Source organism: Atheta coriaria, unplaced genomic scaffold (genome assembly GCF_025399875.1).
Source record: "Atheta coriaria isolate IRGN ID8LTWV9N9 unplaced genomic scaffold, Caltech_Dcor_3.1 hic_scaffold_4_pilon, whole genome shotgun sequence".
NCBI classification, from domain to species: domain Eukaryota; kingdom Metazoa; phylum Arthropoda; class Insecta; order Coleoptera; family Staphylinidae; genus Dalotia; species Dalotia coriaria.
In genome coordinates this window covers 9,198,292-9,207,754 of record NW_027045446.1, presented here as the reverse complement: position 1 = coordinate 9,207,754, position 9,463 = coordinate 9,198,292, and the positions used below count along the sequence as shown (strand labels likewise).

Here is a 9,463-nt window from a genome sequence, read left to right as displayed (position 1 = left end):
CATAAAAATAACCTAAAAATTTGATTTTATTTTATTTTTAGTCAATTTTACGTTAAAAATTTGATCTTTTGCTTTAATTTTGTACAAAAACAATGAAAAATATGTTTATCAAGTGTAGAAAATACTAAAAAGTCTTAATTTATAATTACCAGTCTTTAAAATTATAATTTTATGAATTTTTCATGAATTTTCATGATTATTGTAAGTTTTTATAAACTCATCCTAAATGTAGGCAACCCAACTACCATTTAACCTCAAAAAGTGAATGTACTACAAACAGGTGAGCACATGTTCAAACATTCTCCTTACAGTTTTTTCTCATACATTTATATTTTCTAGAAACATCCAGACTTGAACTTGACTCCGCATTGCGCTAAATTCGCCGCGGACTAATTGAATAATCGCACGCAGAACAAGCCTTTATTTGCCCGATTCACTTTCAGTCGCTTGTGGTCGTCGAGCGCGTGGTCGTTATTAGTTGCCCGACGGAATGATTAACCAAGTGAATACAGAATACAAGATGACGATGAGTAAGAGACTGTAACATGGAATGTCACAATGTACAATACACAATGCTGAATATACAACCAACTCACTCACGCCCGGATCAAACAAACGACAAACGAAAAAACAAACCGAGTGCGTTTGCTTCAATTAACGCTTTGTGTGGTTTGCGCACACGTTTCGATTCACCTCTGACCGCTGGCGATTCCGAGCAAACGCCTTTTAATTGATCAATAAAATTACTGAATTACACCACGTATCGATGTCAGCCACAAATATGAATGAAAATAGAAGAATGTTACGTCAGACGGTAAAATTTTGAGGTTAAAAATTGAGATTCTTACATAGTTTTATTAAATTTTGTATTTTTAGGTGCAAGTTGGCAAAATATGGCTGTATAACATTATTTAAATCAAAATTTGTTTACGCCAGCCTCCCAGAATGCGCCATAATATTGAAATGTATGTAAATATTATGAAACTTTCAGTTATTTTCATTTTTCAACTGAAAAACCAGTGTAATCAATACACTGCCACACTTTCTATTATCTTCGAGTGAGTAGAGTTCTATTTCTAAGCATATTTTCGTTGATTACAGCTCGTTTTTCCAGCTGGTGGCATGACTTCATTATTTATTATCGCCGCGTTACATTTTCTGTCAGTTTGCGTTCATAAACGCTGTTGCTCTGCCTACACACTTGCTCGGCACTCGGCTGCAAGTTGTACTTCGGACTAAAATTACACTTTACACTTGAAACATCGCCTAAATCATGCATAATCACGCGTACGTACGCATGTTAGAAATTGCATGAATATGCAACCATATTAACATATAAACCACATCGAAATCTTTTGTTTCGTGCACGTATTTGGACACAGTGACGAGCCGACGAGCTTTATGCAAACGCGCGTTCACGGGCGTTCAATATTCGCACACGTTATGTTCGATTCTAATTCTATTAGTGATTGTGTATGGATGTGCTAATAGGTTTTGCTTACGTACGAGTGTGCGCGTGTATTTAGTTGTGTCCGGAGACAGCGTGACGCTGCGTTTTATGGTAGCTGGCAGTTGGATGTACATTGGGTTGCCTACATGCGCGCCGGCAGGAAACGGCTCTTGCGCCTGTTTCGGCATATTTGAGTTTTCAGTTTGAGTTGGAAGTTTGGGTTATGGGTTAGCGCTTGGAATCTAATCGAATGCGAGCCGGGGCGGTGCACACACATGTATCGACATTATTTTCGCATCGCTCTTGCCGGTCGGGTTCATTTTGGTCGGCCGGGCGCGTCGCTATTTATAGTCGCGGCGCGGCGTGTTTGCAAACATCGACGTAATTCCCGTGCGCGACGTAAAAGTGTACGCCCGCTTGTATTAATGTATTAATCCGGCGATGGGAATGATGGGATTTTGGGATGGGCGCGCGCGCAGGGAAAAAAACCGAGCGGAATGACAGCGGTATTTGCATAAGCTCAGAAAAATTACAGCGTGGAAAATAATGAATTACGGGATGGCAGTTATTGGTACAAATTGCGTTCAACCCTCATATTTGTATCAAGTTTAATGAGAACAATGAAGTGGTTAATTTACCATTGTTCATTTTGTGTTTGTTTCGATTTTAATTATAGTAATCACCGCCTTTTCATTAAAAATATATAGTATATCGGTTTCCTCGGTATTATTTCACTGTAATTTTGTTGAAATCTATAAAATGCAATTTTATTAATAAACATTAATTGCGGAATCATTAAAAAACGAAAATTTGGTTTAAGTTTAATAGTTTTTGTGTTATAAAAGTGAGAAATGATTATTTAGAAAAATAATTATTTTATAATGAAAATTGCGAGTTTTTGAATTATAATATTAGTACTACTGAACTGAATCAAGTTAAATTGCTCAATTATGTTCTGAAGGAGTTGTTTTATGATTTAAAAAAAGAAAATTTAATTTATCTTTATTAGTTTTTGAGATATAAAGGCACAAAGTTGACTTTAATCTTACTAATCAACATAACGTTTTTAAAAATGAATATAAATAGTTTTTCTTTGATAATTTTTGTAATAATTAGCAGAATTTCATAAAATCTCCTAATAATGTTCCCAATTAGTTGTTTTATTATTTAAAAAAAGAAAATTTAATTTATTTTTATTAGTTTTAGAGATATAAAGGCACAAAGTTGACTTTAATCTTACTAATCAACATAACGTTTTTAAAAATGAATATAAATAGTTTTTCTTTGATAATTTTTGTAATAATTAGCAGAATTTCATAAAATCTCCTAATAATGTTCCCAATTAGTTGTTTTATCATTTGGAAAAAGAAAATTTAATTTATCTTTATAAGTTTTTGAGATATCTAAGCGGAAAATTGATGTTTATCTTAACGTATATACCTAACTTTTTTAAAATGAAAATATGTAGTTTTTCTCTAATAATTTTTGAACTAATCAACAAAATTTCATAAAATTTGCTCACAATATTTCCAATTAGTTGTTTTATTATTTTAAAAAAGAAAATTTAATTTATCTCTATTAGTTTTTGAGATATAACGGCGCCAAGTTGACTTTAATCTTGCTATTCAACATAACTTTTTTTTAAATGAAAATAAATAGTATTTTCCTAATAATTTTTGTAATAATTTGTAGAATTTCATAAAATTTTGTAATAATATTCCCAAGTAGTTGTTTTATTATTTTACACAAGAAAATTTCATTTATCTATATTAGTTTTAAAGTTATAAAGGAGCAAAATCAATTTTTATTTTCACATTTAAACTTAATCGTTTTCTTTAGTAAAAATGAAAATTTTTACTTATTCTGCTCGTATTAATAAATATATTTTATAATATTTACTAATAATACTCTCAAAGAGTTGTTTAATTCATTAACAAAAAGAAAAATGTAATTATCTGCATTCCTACTTGAGTTATACAACTTTTTTTATCAAACGTTACGATCTCACTAAATTATATCGTTTTTTGCTTATAATTTTTATATCTACTATATAAAAACAACATCAAAGCAGTGGCGGATTATACTTCAGTGGGGCCCTAGGCGCAAATCAAGTTTGGGGCCCCTAAATCCGAAAATTTTCAAAAACGGTTATTAGCCCAGTAAAATTAATAGTTTTAACGTACGGGCGCCGCAAAGTCTACTTCAACATTCGTTTGTGCCAAAAACTCATTTCCACACCACCATGAGGTAGAGTACGTGGCGCGTTTTTTTTTTATCGTGGTATCCCCAGCAGGCCTAATCCACATGCACTATTCCAAAATTTAATGGATTATCTTCCGATTCGCTCTTCGCGGTGGACCAGGTGTTGTGCGTTAATTGATTTCAGAACCGATCGATGGGATTATCGTTTTCAATGCTATCTTGGTTCTCGAGTTCATCGTACGTGTGCTCAAAAACGGTAATCGTATTTAAATACAAATTACTAATTTACTTTTCTTGCCTTCTCTTGGGCAAAGATTTCAATAATTTTGTCGTACTCTAGTTTTTTAAAAATATCATTTTCTATAGACATTAATGCGAAGTCATTTAAGTGCTCTTGTGAAAGACTATTGCGCAGATAGTTTTTGACTCGTTTTAAAACTGAAAATGTCCTTTCTCCACTTGCATTAGAAACGGGCAAGGTCAAAAAAATTTGCAGTATTGTGTGTATATTTGGAAAAGTTGATTTTAGACCATTACTTAATGTTGCATACATTTCATGTGGATCTCTAATATTTTCTTCTTGTACGTATTTTAGAAAATGAGTTAACTCATCAGTGAAATATTCTGGCTCAATATCTTTTTCATACTTAGACAATAATCGCTCTACACAATTATTAGTCTCAACACGGCTTAATTTTAAATCAAAGAAAATTTTAATACAATATAAAAAATGTTGACAATAAAAAAATTTCTTGACGAAAATGCTGTATCATTTTTGTTCGTTTTATCATATGGATATTTGCGTTTTCTTTGTCTCATCTCTTTATAAGAATGATGAGCTGTTAGGGATTTAGCCTCCTCTTCAACAGTTTCGAAATTATTTCTGACCACTGTTATAAATTCGTTTAATGATTTTAATAAACTAACACTATTAAGAATATGTATTTGTCTTTGGTTCCTGCAAGTATTTGCTGGTAATTTCGATTCTCTGTAGGAGTTTGTTCCAGAAAATTGTTAACAGTGCCGTCTCAAATTGATCGAACTCTTTTGAACTCTGTTTTTTTTTTAATCCAACTACCACCCCAAAAATCTAGATAAAAATTGTAGGAGGATAAACGTTGGTACAACGTGTTCCGCAGATGTGAAAAAATGATAGAAAGACGAAATAATTAATATTCCAAAAAAGAGAGTTACCCGCTATTTTACAACCTTAATGGAATATTCCTCAACTCCACAGATGTTCGAAATTTAAAAAAAAATTGGCAATATACTACTCGCATTATAGCTACAACTTTCTAATGCAATATTCAAGAAAAGGTCACAAAAATACGTGGCAGAAAACATCCAAATTTTATTTTAAACAGTTTGTCATAAAGAAATAAAATCGGAGATAAAAAGTTTTAAGTCAGCTATATATCCGTGACGGTTGCTTTGCGAACACGTGTGAAATGCCGTTTTGGGCGCCAAGTGAAAACCAATACGCTATTCATAAAGGCTGAGGTCAAAACCAACTGATGAAGTATTTGTGGAATTACTATGTCTATATGGGACATATAAGTGCCAGGGGCCCCTCAGGCAGCCGGGGCCCCCCAGGCAGCCGGGGCCCTAGGCGCGCGCCTAGTGCGCCTAGGCCGTAATCCGCCACTGCATCAAAGTTAATTATTATATCACCAATAAAAATCTGCATCAACATCAAAAAGAAAAATCAAATATTAATGTTAGTTATAAAGTTATAACGATTTGAATTTTTATTTTCTATTTATAAACGGTATTTATTTTTAGATATATTTTTAAAGCTTTAATCAAATTAGTGTACGGTAAATTGAAATCAAATAAAAAGTATATATTTATTTATTTAAAATATCTATTTTCTGTTTCAACGTCAATAATTTCAGTTAGTGGAAAAACTTTATCGGCGAAATTATATAATTTCTGTGAAAATTGCTTGTGTCGCTAACATGTGCAAATGTGAACTCTCGGCGAAATGAAATTAATGACGGCAGAGACTGTCTGCGCCACAAATAGACACTCGTAATCACCGTTTGCACTTTTTAGTTTTCTTTTCATTTTTTCAACGCTCAATGTGTGCTTTAATAACGCGCGTTATATATTTTTAACCCACGCTGCTTTAATTTTTTTTATTTTAATCATTTAATAAAACAAAAACAATCAATTTAATATTATGATTATTTTAATGATTAAAAATGACAATAAATTAATATACAGTGTATTTCTATTAATTTACGCCGGAATATAGGCAACTTAATTAACGTATAAGTAAATGTAATGAAAATGTGTAATATTGGTTGCCTATATAACTATGGAAAACTAAAGAAACTTTTTTGATTGTTAAAAATATTGTACACTCGGTATATTCTAAAACAGGTACCCAATGAAGGTGTCGAGCACGCAAATCAACTTGAAATTGAAATCGAAATCGAAATCGAAATGGAAACGCCTCCGAGGAAACCAATTGAAATATTAAAACGTAAAAAACTGGTCGCACACATTCGCACCCGATCAAAACGTGTACGATTGCGTCATTGGTAATAATTTACTGCATAATCAACCATATGTACTCACCTGTTCTGCATATAAATGTATGCGGTGTTCCTCTCGACGAACCAAATTAATTTCGGAATGGAATGTTTTCCAAAACAAGATATGCCGATGCCGATGCCGATTTGTGCGCCGACCCAAATCCATACCTAATTAGACACACGGCGACGCCAGCGACGCCTTTCCAAACTATTTACACACGCATACACACAGCCAAACGCCAAAGTCGACATCTCGGCGCAAATTGGGTATGTGATGCTGTGTGATAGGATATCGCGGGTCGGCCTCAGGGCACAAATCAACTTTCAATCACTGCCAACGTCGTAAAACAACTTTACATAATATTTCAGGTTAAACTTCATGCAGCGGTTATGCATACGTAGTAATACACGTAACATAGGCAACCAAATATACACAACTATAGTATACAGTTACATAACTAAATTATTACACGATGAAATCGAAACATAAAAGAATCAGTTTCAGCTTCAAGGAAATAATAATTGTGTTTTATAATGTGAGTACCATTAACCAGACGGAAGGAAGTGATGTAACTAAGATCATAGCTTGCGTTTGCGTTGATAATAAGTCAAAGGTCAATTCAACAAGTATTTATTAATTTTCAGCGCTGATTTTAACAAATTTTACTCTTTTAGCCTCCAGAAAAAAGCTACTGATGAGTTATGACAAAGGTCAAACATTTCCCCCTTCAACATCTCGCAGCGGTGCGATTTTATCGAGATAATTAAAAAAGTTTACTGGAAAAAAAAACGGCCGCAAGATTAAATTTAAATTGAGCGATCAATTTCTTGATTTTTCCGCGCAAAAAGCCGTGCAAAGTGTTTCGAATGCATCCAGGAGCTAAAATAGCGCTGTGTGGTTATATTATGTTGTCGTTGGCTTATAGGTATAAAACGTTATTTATAATGTAGGTTACGACTGTACGGCTAGAAATGAATAACAGTCGAAGGCGCGTGGTTTAAAATACTCGGGCGACGCACGATAAAGCCGCCAAAAATCGGCCGCGTTTATCTACGTCGCGATAATATATATTAAATTTACGTGGTGTATGTGTGCGTGCGTGTGTAAGCTGTGAGCAAATGTTTGATTTACAAACGAATTAAGCAAACAATCATAGCGCGTAGGCGTAACGCGCACCACTGTGTGTGTCTTATCTCTCATCACCTGGACAAATTCGAAATTATTGTAATCATTTTTGATTTCTTTTTATTTCAAGCGTTTAATGGCAGTAAATTAACTTCAAAGCACAAGTTGGTCATTTGCTTTTATAGAATTTGTGTGTATTTGGTTGCCTATAGTATGGATAAAGTCAAGAAATGTCAAAAAGTGTTTTAAATCATTTTGTATCAAATTATTACGAATATTTAAGACTTTTTTGAATTTCCTGAACGATTTGCCTTGTGTTTATTAATATTTTCTGCTTGTTTGGTTGCCTACAGTATGCCTAAAGTCCAGAAATGTCAAAAAGTGTTTTAATTCACTTTAAAACAAATTATTATGACTTTTTGACTTTTTACCAATTGCTTATTAAAATTTTATGTTTGTTTGGTTGCCTATAGTTTGACTAAAACCAAAAATGTCAAAAAGTGTTTTAATTCACTTTAAAACAAATTTTTATGACTTTTTGACTTTTTACCATTTGCTTATTAATATTTTATGCTTGTTTGGTTGCCTAGAGTTTAAATATTGACACAAAATCACTTTAAAGTCATTTTCAATGAAAACTAATCAATTTTTATGTCTCCCACATCCTTGACAGCGTCATCTTCATCCGGATACAATTTAAGCTCGGTTTATTTGATTTTCCACTGGAGTTTATTTTATTAGCGGCGTACGCGCGCGATTTTATTATATAAAATCGTTGACAACAGGTGCTTTGCAAGGCGGCATGTTCAAACCGCTAAACAGCCTCCACGAAAACTATTTTTAACTTTCGAATTTCTATCTATAGCCAGATATATAGGGAAGCAGCTTGTGTGTGCGTGTATGTGTGTTTGCCTATGTGGTGTGATGCTGGCACGCAGCTCTGATATATCACTTCAATCTGATATTTGCAGACATTTTAGATTTTCATATTTGAAAATTCAGTTCTGAGCCAAACAGTAATCCAGTATTTTATTTCCATTGCAATAAAAATAGCAATGCGGTATTAATTTGAATAAAAATAAAAATTTAATCAATTTTATAGCAGTTTTTATTAAATTTTATCTCTAAAATTAATTTAAAATTATTTGCAAGAGTTTTGGATGATTTTTTCTTAGAATATCGATTAGCACACAATGTAAACAACAAATTAACACTTATTTAATGAAAATCTATCGAGTCATTCTCTCACAACTCAAAAACAAGCATAATATTCAATTCTCGTGTGTTTTTTTCGCAATTGCGACTTGTTTTTGTTTCGTTGATTACATAAACGATGAATTAAACATGCGACAAATGTCTCAAACTAGTTTCAGGCTCAACTAGTGGAACATCGCGTATTTACGCGTCTAATTGCTGCGTTTTATTAATGCCACGATTATTGTTGAGTCAATTACGTACGTTTCAAGTGCATTGCTACAAAAATAACGAACCAACAAATGACAATCATGACAATATCTGCGACTGGTTTTGTATCGTTCGTCATCGATGTTGAAGGAAAACGTACGTGAACTTTAAAACTTTGGACGTGAAAACGTCGCGCAGCGCAATAAGTCATTTGCGAACTAGTTGCTTCGCAGTTTAGCGTCGCTTTTATTAGGCAGTCATGAAACATTCACGATCGTGAAGCTCGTGCCACGAGCAAGGATTTAATCCATAATAACAAACGACGTTCAGAGTGTGCAGCATTTTCAAATCAAGCGTAAAGGACGTACAGAAATCTTAAAATATGTTTAGTTCAGAGATTGGTGTGTAGATGGCGCTTCATGTACTAAACCAGCATAAACACGTTAAAAATTATTAAAATTTACACTACTTGATGCACTGTGAGTAAACAAATACTAATAGGAAGTTTAAAACCCGTCTCACAAATAACTTTAATGTCGCGATGCGCATTTCGAAGGCTAAGCGGGTTTTAAACTTCCTATTAGTATTATTAAAATTATTAAAAAACACGAAATAACTTAATTTAAATCGTACAAAAATAAAAACCAATCATTTTAAATATTTTTGGGTGAGAATATAACAAAATAATAAGTTTTTTGTTATTTTTTTGAAAAATATAGAATAGAAATACTTTTAATACTC

At 32.9% G+C, this 9,463-nt stretch overlaps 1 long non-coding RNA gene across 2 annotated transcripts; it reads left to right on the top strand.

Annotated features, from left to right (window-relative positions):
• The first annotated feature begins 260 nt into the window (after nt 1-260).
• LOC135791420 (uncharacterized) lies at nt 261-2,159 on the top strand. Of its 2 annotated transcripts, XR_010548041.1 has the most exons (4): nt 261-280; nt 340-814; nt 877-965; nt 1,102-2,159. It is a non-coding gene; the product is annotated as an uncharacterized lncRNA (long non-coding RNA). The 2 variants fall into 2 exon arrangements; XR_010548040.1 differs by having other exon boundaries at nt 877-2,159.
• Nucleotides 2,160-9,463: the final 7,304 nt, after the last annotated feature.